This window comes from Macaca nemestrina, chromosome 15, assembly GCF_043159975.1.
Source record: "Macaca nemestrina isolate mMacNem1 chromosome 15, mMacNem.hap1, whole genome shotgun sequence".
In the NCBI taxonomy this organism is placed as follows: domain Eukaryota; kingdom Metazoa; phylum Chordata; class Mammalia; order Primates; family Cercopithecidae; genus Macaca; species Macaca nemestrina.
The window spans coordinates 64,406,559-64,427,086 of record NC_092139.1 but is presented as its reverse complement, the minus strand read 5'-3'; the positions used below and the strand labels follow the sequence as shown (position 1 = coordinate 64,427,086).

The 20,528-nt window shown below is 44.9% G+C and overlaps 1 long non-coding RNA gene across 1 annotated transcript; it reads right to left on the bottom strand.

Annotated features, from left to right (window-relative positions):
• Positions 1-1,043: 1,043 nt before the first annotated feature.
• Positions 1,044-15,644, bottom strand: LOC139358579 (uncharacterized). The gene is made up of 3 exons (XR_011613767.1): positions 15,190-15,644; positions 14,238-14,391; positions 1,044-1,247 (listed from the first exon to the last, which is right to left on the bottom strand). It is a non-coding gene; the product is annotated as an uncharacterized lncRNA (long non-coding RNA).
• Positions 15,645-20,528: the final 4,884 nt, after the last annotated feature.

Sequence of the window (20,528 nt, the reverse complement as noted above, 5' to 3'; positions counted from 1 at the left end):
ACAGAAAAAAACAACATGCACTGAAAAAAAAAAAACCCACCCAACCATACTCTGAAACCGCGTGACGTCTACCATGGAATCATGGAATGTAAGGGTGGCTCTTTTTTTTTTTTTCTTTTTTTTTTTTTTTTGAGGCGGAGTCTCGCTTTATCGCCCCAGGCTGGAGTGTAATGGTGAGATCTCGGCTCACTGCAACCTCTGCCTCCCGGGTTCAAGCGATTCTCCTGTCACAGCCTCCTGCCAGTAGCTGGGATTACAGGTGTATGCCATCATGCCTGGCTAATTTTTGTATTTTTAGTAGAGACGAGGTTTCACCATGTTGGCCAGGTTGGTCTCCGTCTCCTGACCTCAAGTGTTCCGCCTGCTTCAGCCTCCCAAAATGCCAGGATAACAGGCATGAACCACTGTGCCCAACCAGGATGGCTCATTAATGGAGAATATTTTAATACAATTCACCATATTAACAAATCAGAAGGCACAAGTTATTAACCTCTCCTTAGATACTTGAAGAGGCATTTTATAAAATTTAACATATTTTATTTTGTTGAGGAAATTTACATACAGTCAAATGGACAGATTTTTAAAACAATCTTAAACCTACAGAAAACTTTCAACTTATTTTCTGGAACCATTTGAGAGTAAGTTGCTGACCCGATGCCCCATCACCCTCAAGTGCTTCAGTGTGTGGTTCCCATAGCAAGACTATTCTCTCAAATAATGAAAATCCAACTCTCAAAGTCAGGAAACTGGCTGGGCATGGTGGCTCCCGCCTGTAATCCCAGCACTTTGGGAGGCTGAGGGGAGGCCGATTACGAGGTCAGGAGATCGAGACCATCCTGGCGAACACGGTGAAACCTCGTCTCTACAAAAAATACAAAAATTAGCCGGGTGCGGTGGCGGGCGCCTATAGTTCCAGCTACTCGGGAGGCTGAGGCAGAAGAATCGCTTGAACCCGGGAGATGGGGGGTGCAGTGAGCCGAGATCGCACCACTGCACACCAGCCTGGGCAACAGAGCGAGACTCTGTCTCAAAAACAAACAAACAAACAAACAAACAAAAAAACCACCAAACAAAGTCAGGAAACTGACACTGATGAAGCAGTGCCTTCTAGTTGTCAAACTCCCTGCAGATTTCATCACTTTCCTCACACGATCCCATCTGGAACTCCACACTGCATTCAGTTGCCCCATCTCTCCAATCTCCTTCCGTTTGGATTCGTTCTTCAGTATTTCCTTGACTTTTATGTCCTGGACACATTGGAAAAATCACATGCCGGTTATTTTGTAGGATGTTCCTCAGTCTGGATCTGCCTGAGATTTCCTCATTTTTAGATTCAGGATGTACATTGTTGTTACGAACATCTCAGAAGACAGGCTGTGTTCCCAGGGCACCCCATCAGGTGAACACACATTTCACTTTGCCCTGTTACAGACGATCTGCACCTTGATCAGTTCTCAGAATGTGAAGCTGCTCTCTCTCCCTCTGTAGTTACTAAACATTTTGTGAGAAGGTATATGGAGACTATGCAAATATCCTAGTCCTCATACGTCATGTAATTAATACATATCAGTGTGGATTCATGAATTCTTATTTATTCAATGCATTCTAATTGTAACTTTCAGTATTTATTTTATAGCTCAAATCATCCCAGATTTGACCACTTAAGCTAGCTCCTATGTCTTTTTGACATACCCCCTTCATTTGTTTTTTTTGTCTGTTTGTTTGAGACAGAGTCTTGCTCAGTCACCCAGGCTGGTATATGGTGGCATGATCACAGCTCACTGCAGCTCCACCTCCTGGGTTCAAGGGATCCTCCCACCTCAGCCTCCCAGGTAACTGGGACTATAGGTGCTCACTACCAGTCCTGGCTAATTTTTCTCTGTTTTGTTGTTGTTGTTGTTTTTAGACAGAGTCTGGCTCTGTCACCCAGGCTGGAGTGCAATGGCGTGATCTCGGTTCACTGTAACCTCCGCCTCCTGGGTTCAAGTAATTCTCCTGCCTCAGCCTCCCGGGTAGCTAGGACTACAGGTGTGCACTACCATGTCTGGCTAATTTTTTATATTTTAGTAGAGACGGGTTTCACCATGTTGCCGAAGCTGGTCTTGAACTCCTGAGCTCAAGCAATCTGCCTGCCTCGGCCTCCCAAAGTGCTAGAATTATAGGCATGAGCCACTGCACCCAGCGAGTCCCAGCTAATTTTTACAAAAACTGTTTGTAGAACCAGGGTCTTGCTATGTTGCCCAGGCTGGTTGCGAAGTCCTGGGCTTAAGGGATCCTCCCACCTCAGCCTCCCAAGCATCTGGGACTACAGGTGTGCACCACCACACAGGCCCCTTCATTCTTGAAGCACAACTTACTCTCTGATAAACATGGTGTTCCAGGGCTCCCCTTATATGTTCCCTGAACCAATCTAGTTACTAGCCATTCCTTCAAGGATCCCTAATTCCTTTTAGTGGAGGAGGTATTCCAATATACAGATCTTAAGTGTACAATTCAATGAGATTTGAGAAATGTATGCGCCATTGCAGACAATAGCCTCAATCAAAGTATAAGCCATTTCCATCACCCCAAAAAGTTACTTTGCCTCTTGAAGATTATTCCTAACCCCATAACTAATCACTCTTCTGATTTCACTCAACATAGATTCATTTTGCCTGTGAATTCATGATTATATTCAAATGAAGAATTCATTTATTCTTCATTTGAATAGAAATATTAAGTACACATGTTTTTGTGTTTGGCATTTTTTATTCCATCTAAAGTTTTTGAGGTTCATTCATGTTGTGGCATACATCAATCATTCATTTTTGGTTTTGCCGCATAGTATTTCATGATAGGGCTCTACCACGATTTCTTTATCACCTTGATAATGCTGTAGCATTATAGGCATTAGCCACCATGCCTGACCCTTCTCTCTTTCTCTTTTCTAGAGACAGGGTCTTGCTCTGTCACCCGGGCTGGAGTGCAGTGCTGATCATAGTGCACTGCAGCCTCGAACTCCTGGGTTCAAGTCATAGTCCTGCTTCAGTCTCCCAAGTAGCTAAGACTACAGGAGTGTGCCACCTGGCCTAACTGTGTGTGTGTGTGTGTGTGTGTGTGTGTGTGTGTGTGTGTGTGTGTGCAGATGGGGTCTTGCTATATTGCCCAGGCTGGTCTTGAACTTTTGGCCTAAGGCAATCCTCCCACCTCAGCTTCCCAAAGCAGGGGGATTACAGTTGAGCCAGCATGCCTGGCCTTCTAGTTTCCATTTCACTATGGAGATTTCATGTTTGTCCATTCATGTCACTCATTTGCTCCTTTAATCTTTGGACCTATTTACAATAGGTCTTTTAAAGTTAAGGTCTGCTAATTCCAACATCTGTTCACCTGGAGATCTGCTTCTATTTATTTCTATTCTACTGGCAGATCATCTTGAACATATCAGGCTTGACTTCTGCTTATTTTAAAATTTATTTTTATTTTGTTTTGAGACAGAGTCTCACTCTGTTGCCCAGGCTTGAGTGCAGTGACGTGATCATGGCTCACTGCAGCCTCAAACTCCTGGGCTCAAGTGATCCTCCCACCTCAGCCTCCTGGAGAGCTGGAACTACAAGTACCCACCACCGCACCTGGCTGCTTGTGTTTTGATAATATAAAATAATGTTATTAAAACATTCATATGTCTCCTGCCTGTAATCCCAACACTTTGGGAGGCCAAGGCGAGAGGATTGCTTGAGCCCAGAAATCGGAGACCAGCTTCTGCAACATAGTGAGACCTTGTCTTTAAAAAAAAAAAAAAAAAAAAAGTAAAAAATTAAAATAAATTAGCTGGGCATGGTGTCACATGTCTGTAATCCCAGCTACTTGAGAGGCTGAGGTGGGAGGATTGCTTGAACCTAGGAGGTTCAAGTGAACCATGATTTTATCACTGTACTTCAGCCTGGGCAACAGAGTGAGACCCTGTCTCAAAAAGAAAAATGTTTATTCTTAATTGTAAATTGAGTAAAAGCATACATTATAAAATAATGTATCTGACACCATCCCTTATTTGTAAAAATTTGACAATGGCTATATAAGCATAGAAAGGACTAGAAGGAAATATTTTACGATCATGGTAAAGTTATCCCTGGTTTGTTGAGATAATGATTTTAGCCTTCTCTGAGTCTTCAGTTTTCTGCAATGAATATGCTTGTAGATGTCCTCAGTTTTCCTTATCTAAAGTTTTTATTTTCATGTGATAAGAACACTTAACTTGGGATCTACCCTCTGTACAAATTCTTAAGTATAGTACACTACAGTATTGTTAACTATGGGGCGATGTTGTATAGGAGATCTCTAGAACTTATTCATCTTGAATAATTGAGACTTTATGCCCATTGACTAGAAACTCCCCATTTCCCCCTCCTCCCAGCTCCTGGCAGGCAAACAACATTCTATTCCCTAACTTTATGAGTTTGACTATTCCAGATATCTCATATAAGTGGAATCAGGTAGATTTGTCTTCCTGTTTTTGTTTCTGTCTTCCTTTCCTGTTTTCCTCTGCTTCATCCCTCTTCTCGTGTTTTCTTTTTTGGGTTTCATTGATATTTTTGTGTTGCTATGCTTTGATTCCTTTCTCCTTTTCTTCTGTGTAACTTCTATAGGTATTTTCTTTGTGTTTACCATAGGGCTTATATAAAATACCTTATAATTAAAATAGTGTGTTTTAAGCTGATAACTTCAATCACATAAGCAAATTCTACACTTTTACCATTCCTCCTACTTTATGTTACTGATGTCACAATTAACATCCACTTATATTGTGCACCCATTAAAATATTTTTAGTTGTAGTTATCTTCAATAATTCTGTAATTTAACTTTTATGTTAGAACTAAAGTGATTTACCCACCACCATGACAGTAATACAGCATTCTGTATTTGTCTATATATTTACCCTTGTCAAAGAGTTTTATGTGGCTGGGCACGGTGGCTCACGTCTGTAATCCCAGCACTTTGGGAGCCCGAGAAGGGCAGATTACCTGAGGTCAGAAGTTCGAGACCAGCCTGGCCAACATGGTGAAACTCTGTCTCTACTAAAAATACAAAAATTAGCTGGGTGTGGTGGTGCGTGCCTGTAATCCCAGCTACTTGGGAAGCTGAGGCAGGAGAATTGCTTGAACCTGGGAGGCGGAGGTTGTAGTGAGCTGAGATGGTGTCATTGTACTCTAGCGTGGGCAACAAGAGCGAAACTCCATCTCAAAAAAATAAAAAATAAAAAATAAAAACAGTTTATGTTTTCTTATGTTATCATGTTGCTGTTTATTGTCCTTTCATTTCCAGTGAAATAACTCCCTTCATTATTTCTTATAAGGCAAGTTAATAGTGAAGAACAGTGTCAGCTTTTGTTTGTCTGGAAAGTATGTCTCTCAGCTTCATTTTTGAAAGAATTTTTTCCCCAGGTACAATATTCTTGCTTGGTAGTTTTTAAAATGTTAGCACTTTGTGTATGTCATCCCATTCCCTTTGGTTTGCAAGATTTCTGAAAAATTAGTTTATTTCTTATGGAGATTCTCTTAAATGTGATAAGTCACTTTTCCCTGCTGCTTTCTAATTCTCTGTTTGTCTCTGGCAACTTGATTTTAATGTAGCCTTGCTATAAATTTCTTTGAGTTCATCTTATTTGGAACATTTTGGCCTTCTTGAATCTGGATGTCCATTTTCTTCCCCAGATCTTAGGAGTTTTCAACCATTATTTCTTTGAATATAATGGTTCTTTCCTTTATCTTTCTGGGACTCCCTTAATGCATCTATTGGTCTGCTTGATGGTGTCCCATAAGTCCCTTCTACTTTCTTTACTCTTTTTTTCTTTTTGCTGTTTGCTCCTATGATTAATTTCCAGTGACCTTTCTTTGAGTTCACTGATCCTTTTTTCCGATGGATCCAGTCTGCTGTTCAGCTCCTCTTGTGAATTTTTCAGTACAGTTATCATATTCTTCAGTTCCATGATTTCTGTTTGGTACTTTTTAGTATTTTCTGTCTCTCTGTTGAAATTCTCCCATTGTTTTTACATTGTTTTCCTGTCTTCAGTGAGCAATTTTATGACAGTTATTTAAAATTCTCTGTCCAATAAATCATATAACTCCCTATCACTAGAGTCAGTTTCCAGAGATTTATCTTATTCCTTTGTTTGAAACATTGTTCCCTGTTTCTTCATTTTCCTTGCCTTTCTGTGTTGGTGTCTGAACATTAAACAAAGCAGGCCTCTGTCAAGTTTTCATGAACTGGCCAGGTATAGGAGAAGACCCTCACCAATCAGCCAAGCCAAAGATTCTGGGGGCCTCTCTAAACTTCCTGCTGATCCAACCCACCTTCTTTGTTTTCTTCAGCCCTCAGGTGTCTAGAGTATGCCAAGTCCTGTCAGCACTTTAGACACGTGACTGAAAGAAGTTCTTCAGGTAGACTCCAGAAAATTGGATTGTTGGGTGTTCTGTTCAACTGTTTTCTTCCCTAGGGAGAAGCTTGAATTTAAGGTGTGCTATGTTTTTTTTTCCTATTCAGTCTGTGTTGAGTTGGGCTGTGGTGACAAGTTGCACTCTAGATCATGCCACCATGTCTCTTCTCATGGCCCTGAGGCACTGGGGTTATTTCAGGTCCCTTCCACATTCTGAGACAGGCTAGACAGAAGTCAGCCCCCTGGGTAGCCCTCAGAAAAGTTGAGGTATTGAATACACAGCTCATTTCTCTCTCACTCCATGGTAAGTTGGGAGCTAGGGGATTTCCTCGCAGTCATACGGCACTGTGCTGGGCGTAGGGATCATGCTAAGAGGGTGTCTTAAATTCCCTACCGGTTTCAATATGAGTAGATTCATGCTCACCTGGAATGCAGGAGACTCTCAACTAGTTTCTGGATTTCTTGCAAAGGGAATTTTCATGAATTGTTGAGTTGATGTCTTCATGGTTTTGAAAAGGAGAGTCCACAGCCTCCAATTCCATCATTTCCCTGATGTCACTCCAGGCTTGGTTTTATGCTTTGTAAGGGTGAATCTGTTTGGGTTTTGTTCTTAGTGCTATGCTTTGGCCCTTATTCTGGACTGTGATTCTTATTCTTAAGCCACATCCTTTCTGATTTCTCAACTGATTGCCTGAGGGGCTCAGTGAGGTTTCTCCACCCTAGCTGGGCAAGAACTGCAATGTCACCTCGCACTGCACACTGCTGGGCTTGTCTGTCAGCTCTCAGCCCCACAGCAGCAGCTTCCCGCTAGGCCTTGTGAAGGATCACCTTGCACATGTACAGCCTGGACTCACCCAGGGATCCGAGGGACCCACATGCAGCCTCTGAACCCTCATTCTACGTAGCACGCTCCCCTTCAGTGCCCTGCTCTACCAGTTGTAGCCACCTCAGCGCCCAAACGCTGATCTCTGCTTTCCCAGCCAGTGATCTCTGGCTGATGATCTCTGCTGCGGCTTTACCTCTCATATCTTGGTAGGAAAACCCAAAGTAAAAAGACAGGGCAAACTTGGACTCACTTCAGGTATTTCCCTTCTCTCAGGTTATTGCAGTCTTGCCAGTTATCCAATTCCTGTACATAATTGCCTTGTACATTTGGCCCATCTTTATCATTGTTTATGGCAGGAGGCTAAGTATAAATCCCATTACTTGTCATGGCCAGAATCAACTTGCATTCTCAATAATACTTCTCAACGTGCTGCCATACATTTATGTCAGCCTCAAAGCTACCCCTTTGTCAAATGGGGAAGATACTAGAAGCATCTCTGTCAAGGTGAAAACTCAGGAAGCTGTCTTCTATCATCACTGTTATTTAATTTTTTTGCAATTAGAAGAGAGAAAGAAATTAAGTTTAAAAAATGCAAAGGAGGAAATAGAATATCACTTTTTGCAGATGACATGATCAAGTCCCTGGAAAATCCAAGATGATCAATTTAATTTCTATTACAAACAATATTTAAGTTTTGTGGCCAGAGGCCAGGTACGGTGGCTCATGCCTGTAATCCCAGCACTTTGGGAGGCCGAGGCAGGCGGATCATGAGGTCAGGAGATTGAGACCATCCTGGCTAACACAGTGAAACCCCATCTCTAATAAAAATACAAAAAAATTAGCCGGGCGTGGTGGTGGGTGCCTGTAGTCCCAGCTACTGGGGAGGCTGAGGCAGGAGAATGGCATGAACCCGGGAGACAGAGCTTGCAGTGAGCCGAGATTGGCCACTGCACTCCAGCTTGGACGACAGAGCAAGACTCCCTCTGGAAAAAAAAAAAAAAGTTTTGTGACTGGGACTAAAGTAACATGATAATTAGCCTTCATCTATATAAAAAATGACTTGCTAGCAGGAATATTGATGAGAAAAAATATCCCATTTACCACAGCACCAAAAAAAATTAAAACCTAGGAATAAACCTAAAAAGAAACATGTACAATCAAAAGGAATAACACTTTAAATCCACTGAGGGACATGAAAGGAGACTTGAGTGAATGAAAGGCATATCCTGTTCTCAGACCCAGTGGCTGAGCATCATAAGACAACAATCTTCACTGCTGGGAATTTATCCTATGGATATGTTCTCATGTGTATGAAATGAGGTACGTGCAAGGTTATTCACTGTAGCATTGTCTGTAACAGTGGTGCAGGGCAGGCAAGCCCCCAAATTGGGGCTTAGCCGAGGAGGGTTCCTGGTTTCACCTAGGGAAGAATTCAGAGGCAAGCTGCTATGCACAGCGGAGCAGCCATGCATGGCAGCAGCAGAGCAACTGTCCCTTGTGGAGCAGGGCCACCCACAGGTAGTACATCCAGAGCAGTGCTCAGAGGCAGCTCTGCACTCAGATTTATACCCCCTTTTAATTACATGCAAATTAAGGGGTAGTTTATGCAGACATTTCTAGGATGAGGGTGGTAACTTCTGGGTTACCAGGTCATTGCCATGGAAAGATGCCATAACTTCTAGGTGTTGCCATGGTAATGGTAAACTGACATGGCACACTGGTGGGTGTGTCTTATGGGGAGGTGCCTCTGCCCTGGACCTGTTTTAGCTAGTCCTCAATTTGGTCCAGTGTCTGAGCCCTACCTCCAGAGTTGAGTTCTGTTTTCTACCTCAATAGCAAAAGTTTGGAAACAACTCAAAAGGTCGATGAGGCTGGTTAAATAAATCATATTACACATCCAGAGTGGGGGTATACTGCCATTAACAAAAACAAGGCTGGTGGAGTGACTCATGCCTGTAGTGTCAGCAGTTTGGGAGGCCTAGGCAGGGGGACCTCTCGAGTCCAGGAGTTCAAGACCAGCCTGGGCAACAAAGCAAGACCCAGTCTCTAACAGAACATGTGAAAATTAGCCAGGCATGGTGGCACATGCCTTTAGTACCAGCTACTTGGGGGGCTGAGGCTGGAGGATTGCTAAGCCCAGAAGATCCAGGCGGTAGTGAGCTATGATTGTGCCAATGCACTCCAGCTTGGGCAACAGAGTGAGATCTTGTCTTTAAAACAAAACAAAACAAAACAAAGCAAAAACAAAACCCAAGAAAACAAGAACAAGACAATTTGCCAGGCACTGATAAAGGATGATCCGCAAGACTGACGGTTCAGTGGAAAAATCAAGGTGCTAATGGGACAGTATGTGATCACTTGTGATGTATGTGTGGCATGCACTCGTGTGTCTGGTTTTGTATGTCAGAAATGTTTTGGCTTTAAGTAAAAAAAATTCAACCTAACATGAGGCCAACAAACAGGGGTTTATTTTTCTCCCTTGAGACCCAGAGGCAGTGGCCCCAGTCCTGACTCAGCTGCCCAACTGTGCCATTGCCATCTTAGGCTTCTCTTTCCATTCTGCTCTCTGAAGCAGGATGGCATTTCCCTCAGTCTTGTTGCCTCCTATTTGCAAGATGGCTGACTCATCTCCAAACATGATGGCAATGCAATGTTCAAATTAAGAAGAAAGGGGAAGTACAAAAAGGTGATTGGTCCTACATGTTACTGGAAAAGCAAATACTTTCTGATTGTACCACTCAGCAAGTGTTTCTTGTATCTCATTGGCCAAAATGGAGTCACATGACTGTTCCTAGCTGCAAGGGAGGCTAGGAAATAGAGCATTTAACTTCCAGGACTCTGCAACAGAGAAAGGCAAAGGAGAATAGGTCAAGAATGAGTGGTGGGGCTGGGTATGGTGGCTCATGCCTATAATCCCAGAACTTTGGGAAGCTGAAGGGGGTAGATTGCTGGAGCCCAAGAATTCAAGAGTAGCCTGGGCAACAAGGTGAAACCCCATCCGGAAAAAAAAAAAAAAAGAGTGGTAGGTGACTCACTTTACTACATTGGTCATACTTAGAAAGCCTTCAAAAGGACACATACAAAATTGGTAACTGGGAGTTCAAGACAAGCCTGGCCAAATGGTTAAACTCCATCTTTACTAAAAATACAAAATTTCGGGCATGGTTGTGGGTGCCTGTAATCCCAGAAACTCTGGAGGCTGAGACAGGAGAGTTGCTTGAACCCAGGAGGTGGAGACTGCAGTGAGTTGAGATCGCGCCATTGCACTCCAGCCTGGGCAACAGAGTGAGACTTCGTCTCAAAAAAAAAAAAAAAAAGAAAAGAAATTAAAGTAGTAATCATACCTGTATCCCATCGCACACGCATGCAAACACACTTCCCAAAGCCCCAGCACAGCAGTATTCACAGCACTCATATCCCAGACCTGTGGGGAACCATATCCACAGGACAGGATATGTCTGTTGTTCCAGAAAAGGAGAAGTTAAGGGAAAGTGTTCCTGCCCATTTGATGAAGCTCTGAGACAGCTAGAAATGGGAACACAAGTAAATTGCAACCCAGTGTTATAAAAATCTTGAAGTATCAGCTAACCAAAATCCAACAGAATACCAAGGTCACATAAAGTTTATCTCAGGAATATCAGAAGGGTTCAAATCAGAAATGTTAATACAGAAATTCACCAGGTTCAAGAAGAAAAGTAAAGTCATCATGGGGGCTGGGCATGGTGGTGCCTGCCTGTGCCTATTTACCTGTAGGTTTATTTTTTCTTGGGTCTTTGTTTGGCTTTGGTATCAGGATAATACTGGTTTTATAGAATTAGTTAGGGAGGAATCTCGTCTCAATTTTTTTTGAATAGCCTTTGGAAGATTGGTGCCAGCTGTTCCTTGTACATCTGATAAAATTCAGCTGTGAATCTATCTGTTCTGGGCTTATTTTTGTTACTATATATTTTATATTGCTGATTAAATTTTATTACTCATTGTTGGTCTGTTCAGGATTTCTGTTTCTTCTTGATTCAACCTTGGAAGGTTGTATGTTTCCAGGAGTTGATGCATTTCCTCTAGGTTGTATAGATTGTGTGCACAGAGGTGTTCATAACAGTCTCTGAGGATTTTTTGTATTTCTGTAGTATTAATTGCAATGTCAGCTTTATTATTTCTGGTTGTGCTTATTTCAATCTTCTCTCTCTCTTTCTTTGTTAATGTAGCTAGCAGTCTATTAAGCACTTTTACTCTTTCAAAGAAGCAACTTTTAATTTCGTTGATCCTTTGTATGATTTTTTAGTCCCAATTTTATTTAGTTTTGCTTTGATTTTTGTTATTTATTTTCCTTTGGTAGCTTTGGTTTTGGTTTGTTCTTGTTTTTCTAGTTCCCTGGGGTGCAAGGTTAGGTTGTCAATTTAAAATCTGTCTTTTGAATGTAGGCATGTAATGCCATAAATTCTCCTTTTAAAACTGCTCTTGGTGTATCCCAGTGTTTTTGGTATGCTATGGCTGTGTTTTTATTTGTTTCCATTTAAAAAACATATTCTGTCTTAATTTTGTTTTTTACTCAAAAGTCATTCAAGAGCAAGTGGTTTAGTTTTTGCATACTAGTGTGTTTCAAGAGCTCACCTTTGATTTGATTTTTTACTTTATGACCTTTAGGTCCCAGAAGATACTTGATATAAATTTGATTCTTTTAATGTATTGAAACTTCCTTGGGGGCCAAGCATATGGTCAGTTTTGGAGATTGTTTCATATGCAGATGAAAAAATGTATATTCTGTGTTTGTTGGTTGGCATTTTCTGTAGATGTGTATTAGATTTAGTCAAGAGTGCAGTTTATGCCCATAGTTTATTTGTTTCTGCCTTGATGATATGTCTAGTGCTGTCAGTGGGATGATGAAATCCCTCACTATTATTGTATGGCCACCCATCTGTTTCCTTAGGTCTAGTAGTGTTTGTTTCCTAAAACTGGATACTCTGAGGTTGGGTGTATATACATTCGAGTTAGATAAATCTTGTTGAATTAAAATCTTTATTATTATATCATGCCCTTCTTTGTATTCTTTTTTTCACTGTTGTTGAATTAAAGTCTGTTGTATATATATATCATATAATAATAGCAATTCCTGTTCTTTTACATTTTCCATTTGCATGATATTTCTCTTTTTACCCGTTTACTTTGAGTTTATGGGTGTTTTTACACATTAAATTGGTCTCTTGTAGAAAGCACATGGCTGAATCTTGCTTTTTATACAATTTGCCAATTTATATATTTTAAGTGGAATATTTAGGTTATTTATATTCAAGGTTAATATTGAATGTGAGTTTTTATTCTTGTCATAGTGTTGTTAGTTAGTGGCTGTAATCTCAATTGTGTAATTGCCTTAGAGGGTCTATGAACTTTGTATAATACTTATGTGTATTTTTATCATGTCAGGTATTTTGGTTCCATGCTTAGAACTTCTTTGCGCATATTCTGTAAGACCAACTTAATAGTGACATATTCACTTAGCATTTGTTTTGTCTGGTAATGAGTTTATTTCTCCTTCATTTATGAAACTTAATTCAGCATGATATAAAATTCTTGGTTGTCATTTTTTTTTTTTCTTCAAGAAAGCTAAAAATAAGCCCCCAGTCTCTTCTGGTTTGTAAAGTTTCTGCTGAGTCCACTGTAAGTCTGATGAGATTTCCTTTATAGGTGATTTTACATTTCTCTCTAGAAGGTTTTAAGATTTTTTGTTTAGTGTTGATTTTGGATAATCTGATGACTATATAGCTTGATGATGTTTGTCTTGTATAGTATCTGCCAGGTGTTCTCTGAGTTTCCTATTTCTGGAAGTCTATCTCTCTAAGAAGATCAGGGAAACTTTCTTGAATTAATTCCTCAAATATGTTTTTCAATTGTCTTACATTTTCTTCTTCTCTCACAGGAATGTCTATATGTCACACATTTGTTTGTTTTGCATAATCCCATATTTCTTGGAGGATTTGTTCATTTTAAAAAATTATATTTTCTTCATTTTGTCTGACTAGGCTAAATTTTAAGACCAATGTTCAATATCTGAAATTGTTTCTTATACTTATTCTAGAATATTATTAAAAATCTCAACTCTATTTTGAAATTCATTTAGTATTTTTTTTTCATAATTTCTGGATTTTTAAAAGAGAATTATCTCATCTCTTATAATCCTGAATTGGTTTTCTGGCTTCTTTGTGTCATTCTTCAACTCTCTCTTGGATTTCATAGAACTTCCTTATTGTATTTTAAACTATTTATCATTTCAGAATTTTCATTTTGGTTAGGATTCATTTGTAGAGACTTAGTGAAATTATTTGAAGGTGTCAAACACTGTATATTTTTGTATGGCTGCTGCTGGAGTTCTTGCACTAATTCCTTCTAATATGAAGTGGCTGTCACCCTTTATTTTGTGATTTGCTATCATTTAGAGGAAATTTAAAATTTGTATTCTGTTTTTCCCTTCATAATATTACTGTGGTGTATGTTGTGTAGAATTATTTGACTTTATTTCTGGGTGTTTTCAGGGGCCAAGGCTCTGTATGGATTCCATAGTATGGATAGCTACTTTGTGGCGGCTTTCTTGCACGCTGCTTGTTGAAGTGGAATATTGGATTATGAGCTTACACACTCTATTCTGCAGGGTTTGGGGTATGTGTATGGAGGTTTCAGTGAACTTATCTCAAACACTACCACTGTGTTCTTTTGCCAGCAGGTTTTTTTTTTTTTTTTTTTCCTATTTGGTCTTGTAGTGAGTCTACAGTCCAGTAAATTGCACTTAAGAGTATGGTATGGTTCTCCCATGGGCAGCCCAATCATGAGCGAAGGCACCAGCCCTGATGGGGGTTGGAGGAAAGTTCATGTGGGGACATGCTGAGGTCTCAGGGGGAGCATTAAGGGGACTGTATCAACATATCTTCCTAGGAAGGCAGGGATGTGGTCCACTTTCCTTTCACACCCTGACACAGGGATCATAACCTTTCGTTCATGCAGACACTGACCTTTGGCTCCCTGCTACAGTGCAATTGAGATCCATACAAATTTCCTTCTGGCAGCTACCACCGAAATGGCCTGAGTGCAGCACCACAAAACATGCTGGAAATTCTGTCTCCAAGCGTACCTGTGCCATCCCTCAGCAGGCAAAGTCTGTCGCACCTGCAACAGTGGACAGGGAGAGCAGTACATGACCCCTAATTCACTTCCATTCCTGGCCACGGATGCTGACCCTTCAGGGATTAGCACCACATTCATGTTTTCTTTGTCCCAGGAGGTGTTTGGTGGGTCATGCTCCCCACTAGGGACTGCCCACACCAAGGGCTAAACCTCCAGTGATCTTGCAGCTCCCCAGGGTTCCATGAGTACACTGTAGTTGCCAAAATCAGAGCGGGTTCTGGTTATGTTTGTGGGGGACCTGGTGATGTGGAGACACAAGGGTAGGTTTCCCAGGTAGAACAGTTGCACAAAATGAGTGCACAACCACAGTGGTCGGCTGTGTCCAATCAGGTAGGATGAAGCACTGGAGTAAATTTCCCTGAAGAGGTGGGCACTGTCTGCCAACAAGAAAGGGGAATGCAGGGAGCTGAGATTGCCCCACGGCACTCCAACCTTGGTGACAGAGGGAGACTCTCAAAAAATAATAATAATAAATAAGCATTTAAAAAGCACGGGATGGGGGTGGGGCGGGGGGGCCGGAGAGGCAGGCGTCAGTGTTTGCTAAAGAAACCAAGGCCCAGCAGAGAGTTAAATGTTTTGCCCAAGGTCAGGCAAAGAGTTGGCAGGAGGTCTAGAGAATACAGGTTTCCTCATCTAAACTCCAGCTTTTCCGCCCAAGCAGGGCATGCCCTGGGGCCAACCCCTCCAGGAAGCCTGGGTACTCTCCTTCCCTGCATTTCCCCAGGGGCTGCTGCCTCAAGGTGACTCAGAAGGAAGCTGTTGTCTCTAGTTCCTCCTCACCAATCCAGCTGATCTTAGGATCAGGAAAAATATAAGCTAATTGTCCGGTGATTAATTAACTTCAGCCAACTAATGATCTCAACTTGCCGCGGATACCCAGCCAGCAGAAATGCGGTTAACTGCCCGAGGGATGCCCGGAAGACCGGCCGAGCCAACTTCCGGCCTCAGAGGCTGCCGGGCAGGGGTTATGGCGGCCGCCAGAGTGAGCCTGGGCGGTGTCCGGGGCCACTTGGGGCACTGCGGATGGACAGCGTTGGTAGTCAATACCAGGGACCTAAGTTCGGGCAGGGCGCGGCCCCTCGGCACCCCAGACCCCTGCCGCCGCGCCTGTGCCAGGCCATGCCCAAAACATCAGGAAAAGCGTGTCAGTCCTCCTTGTGGGAGGAGAAGAGGCCTAGCGGCCGAGCCCGGGCACCTCCGGTCCCCAACTGCTCATTGGCCTGTGTCTGTCGCCCCCCGGTGGCCGCGTGAGGGACTGGAGCCCGGCTTTCTTCTCCCGTTGGCCTCTTTCCTCTTCCTGGCTTTGCGTGTCCCGACCACTAAAAGCCCCAAACATGACGAAGTAAAATGAGCACCGTCAAAAACCGCATCTGAGGACAGTGCTGGATTCGCTAGAGCGCATGGTTAAATTTTCAGACGTTTTGCAAGCTGGGTGTTAAATACACTTTTTGACGTCTTTGTTAAAAAATAAATTTTAGGCCGGGCGCGGTGGCTCAAGCCTGTAATCCCAGCACTTTGGGAGGCCGAGGCAGGTGGATCACGAGGTCAGGAGATCGAGACTATCCTGGCTAACATGGTGAAACCCCGTCTCTACTAAAAATACAAAAAAAAAACTAGCCGGGCGTGGTGGCGGGCGCCTGTAGTCTCAGCTACTTGGGAGGCTGAGGCCGGAGAATGGCGTGAACCCGGGAGGCGGAGCTTGCAGTGAGCCGAGATCACGCCACTGCACTCCAGCCTGGGAGACACAGCGAGACTCCGTCTCAAAAAATAAATAAATAAATAAATAAATAAATAAATAAATAAATAAATAAATTTTATAAGCCTACAATTAAATACATTATATTTAAAAAAAAAAAAAGGTAGAGGCCGGCGCGGTGGCTCACGCCTGCAATCCTAGCACTTTGGGAAGCTGAGGCTGGTGGATCACCTGAGGTCAGGAGTTCAAGACCAATCTGGGCAACACGGTGAAACCCCGTCTCTACTAAAAAAATGCAAAAAAATTAGCTGGGCATGGTGGCGGGCGCCTGTAGTCCCAGCTACTCGGGAGGCTGAGGCAGGAGAATGGCGTGAACCGGGAGGCAGAGCCTGCAATGAGCCAAGATCATGCCACTGCACTCCAGCCTGGGCAACAGAGCAAGACTCCGTCTCAACAAAAAACAAAAACCAAAAAACGAACATACTATAACTTAAAGAAACAAAACAAAACAAAACAAACAAAAAAAACCACCAGGCGTGGTGACTCATGCCTGTAATCCCAGCACTTTTGGAGGCCGAGGCGGTGGATCGCCTGGGGTCAGGAGTTCAAGACCAGCCTGAACAACACGGTGAAACCCTGTCTCTACTAAAAATACAAAAATTAGCCAGGCATGGTGGCGGGCCCCTGTAGTCCCAGCTACTTGGGAGGCTGAGGCAGGAGAATGATGTAAACCCAGGAGGCAGAACTTGCAGTGAGCTGAGATCCGGCCACTGCACTCCAACCTGGGCGACAGAGTGAGACTCTGTCTCAAAAAAAAAAAAAAAAAAAAAGAATGGACTTGAATATTAATAACTAAGGGCCGCTGGCCAGGTGCAGTGGCTCATGCCTGTAATCTCACTTTGAGAGGCCAATGCAGGCAGATTACATGAAGTTAGGAGTTTGAGACCAGCCTGGGAAATATGGTGAAACCCTGGCTCTACTAAAATTACAAAAATTAGCTAGGTGTAGTGGTGGGCACCTGTAATCCCAGGTACTCAGGAGGCTGAGGCAGGAGAATTGTTTGACCCTGGGAGACAGAGGATGGAGTGAGCCAAGATCACACCACTGCACTCCAGCCTGAGTGAGAGAGCAAGACTGTGTCTCCAAAATTAATAATAATAATAATAATTAAGGGCATTTTTAGAAGTTGGATTATCTTCAATATTTAGTCATTAATTTTCTCTTAAAAATTTGGGAAACATTTTGCCTATTCCTCAAAAAATTAAATGAAGAATTCCCATTTGATCCAGCAATTCCACTTCTGGGTATATTCACAAAAGAATTGAAAGCAGTGTCTAAAACAGATATCTGTACACCCAAGTTCAAGCATCATTATTCACAATAGCCAAAAGGTGGAAACAGGCTGGGCACGGTGGCTCACGCCTATAATCCCAGCACTTTGGGAGGCTGAGGCGGGTGGATCACCTGAGGTCGGGAGTTCGAGACCAGCCTGGCCAATATGGCGAAACTCTGTCTCTACTAAAAATACAAAAATTAGCTGGCCGTGGTGGCATGTGCCTGCAATCCCAGCTACTAGAGGGGCTGAGACAGGAGGAACGCTTGAACCTGGGAGGCAGAGGTTGCAGTGAGCCAAGATTGTGCCACTGCACTCCAGCCTGGGCAACAGAGTGAGAGTCTGTCTCAAAAACAAACAAACAAACAAACAAAAAACCATAAAAATCTTTCTGGATTTTAACGCCCTCTTCATTTGTTGGGTGGTTGCTGTGAGGAAGGGGCCTGTTCTCAGCCTTGGGTCCGTGGGCTCCAGGCACAGGGACATGGAGGCGAGTCTGGGTTCCTGATTCTCTAATCGCCAGCGTGGCTGTGCCTTGTTCCTCAAGAGCCCAGCTTTCCCTGTCGTCCTCTTGACTTTTGTCACTTGCTTGAATTTTTTTTTTTTTTTTTTTTTGAGACTGAGTCTCGCTGTGTGGCCCAGGCTGGAGTGCAGTGGCCCGATCTCGGCTCACTGCAGGCTCCACCTCCCGGGTTCACGCCATTCTCCCGCCTCAGCCTCCGAGTAGCTGGGACTACAGGCGCCCGCCACCACGCCAGGCTAGGTTTTTTTTTTTTTTTTTGTATTTTTAGTAGAGACGGGGTTTCACCGTGTTAGCCAGGATGGTCTCGATCTCCTGACCTCGTGATCCACCCACCTCGGCCTCCCAAAGTGCTGGGATTACAGGCTTGAGCCACCGTGCCCGGCCAACTTGCTTGAATTTAAGGCGGAGCCACCCTTAGAAGAATGGGCTTAAAAGGAGGGTTAGGGAGCAGACACCAAGGAACACAGAGAAAGGTGCCAAGAGGAAGTAGTTACCTGAGAGGCTCTAAGACTGCCTCTGAGAGCCCACCAGTGACCCGACCATCGGGTGCTGGAGAAATGTGGTCACCCAGACACTTTGAAACACTTTCTGTGGTTTATAATAATAATAATTATTATTATTAATTTTTTTTTTTTGAGACGTGGTCTCACTGTCTCCCAGGCTGGAGTGCAGTGGTGTAATCTTGTGTCCCTACCATCTCCGCCTCCCGGGTTCAAGTGATTCTCCTGCCTCAGTCTCCTGAGTAGCTAGGATCACAGGCGCCCACCACCATGTCCGGCTAATTTTGTATTTTAGTAGAGATGGGGTATTTTGTCTTTCACCATGTTGGCCAGGCTGGTCTCGAACTCCTGACCTCAGGTGATCCGTCTGCCTTGGCCTCCCAAAGTGTTGGGATTACAGGTGTGAGCCACTGCACCTGGCCCATCGCGGTTTATAATTAGAGATTATCTGCTAAATGATGTCCTGTCCTCTCCCTTACACTGTGAGGTGAGGTCTGTTTGAGTCACGTCTGTATTCCCCAAACCTGGGACGGTATTGGGCTCAAATCCGTTCAGAAATGATTGACTGAATGAATGAAAAAATGAATGAATACGTTTGGAGTCTCCTCTTCCCACTCCGCCCTCCCTCGTTCCCTCGTTCCCTCCAGCCCCCCAGGGACTGCCCAGCCCGCCTCCCACCCCCGACCCGGGAACTCCAGGGACTAGAGCGGGAGGGGCGGGGAGGGTGGGAGGGGGCGGTGGAGGCGGAGAGGTGGGAGGGCAGGGCTAGGGAGGGCTGCTCAGGGAGCCGGAGCCGCGACCAGGAGGCTGGGAGAGCCCCGCCCGCGCCCCGGACGTCTGCGCCGCGCCCCGCGCCCACCAGAGGGCAGCACCACGACGCGCGCGGACAAGGCTGAGGCGGGAACGCCCTCACCCCCTAGCCCCGCCCGGAGCCGCCCGGGCCCCGCCCCGCCCACGAGTACACCCCCGGCGCCGGCGGGGAAACTGAGGCCCGGCGCCCCCGACCCCGCGGCCCGGCCCCACTCTGGCTCTGACGTCAGCTCCGTGCCCCAAATAACTTCCTCCCCGAGTCTCTTACGCCGCGGCGCCGCGCCCACAGCCAGGCGGCAACACCGAGACTGTCACCACGGCCCGGCCTTCCCGGAGCCGCTTCCGCCCCGCCTGGTGCCGGGAAGCACCCGTCCCACCCGAGGGACGGCAGCCGGAGCCAGTGTCGGCCACCTGGGCCGGGCTGACGCGCGCCTGGGGGACTTCTGGGGCCTGGTGTCCCGGGAGGAGGGTCGCTGGGGCCAACCCCGGACCCCGCCCCATGTCCCATCGCCTCCCCTGCCCTTGGCCCCACAAACACCCCTGTCCCTGACTTTCCCACCAGCGCTGCCTAGCCCCACTGTGTTCCGTCGGCGCTCAATAAAATACTGAATGAGGCCGGGCGCGGTGGCTCATCCCTGTAATCCCAGCACTTTGGAAGGCTGAGGACCGATCACGATGTCAGGAGATCGCGACCAGCCTGGCCAACATGGTGAAACCCCGTCTCTACTAAAATACAAAAAATTAGCCGGGCATGTTGGCGGGTGACTTTAGTCCCAGCTACTCTGGAAGCTGAGGCAGGAGAATGGCTTGAACCCGGGAGGCGGAGCTTGCAGTGAACCGAGATTGCGCTCCAGCCTGGGCGACAGAGCAAGACTCCGCCTCAAAAAATTAAAAAAATAAATAAAATAATAATAATGAATGAAGCTGGACGGACTTCGCGTGCACCGCGGTCAGCTTGGGGTGTGCTGGGTGTTCAGGGTCCGGGAACCAAGGCCAACGGCACCCCGCGCCGCGCTGACTTGAGGGGTCTGCCCGGGGGTCTCAGGGTTCAGGGCCAGGTCACAGAGGAGTCGGCTCTGGGCGCTTCCTTCCTGAGGAGAGGAGCTGGACAGGCCGGGCCATCGGGTTGGGCAGCATAGCCGGGCCTGTGCTCATCTCCAGCATAAAACTCCATTTCATGGAGCCTGCACCTCGCTCCTGCTTCAACACTTCTGCCACCGCCGACCCCAGCCCTGTGCCCCAGCCAGGCCTGAGGAC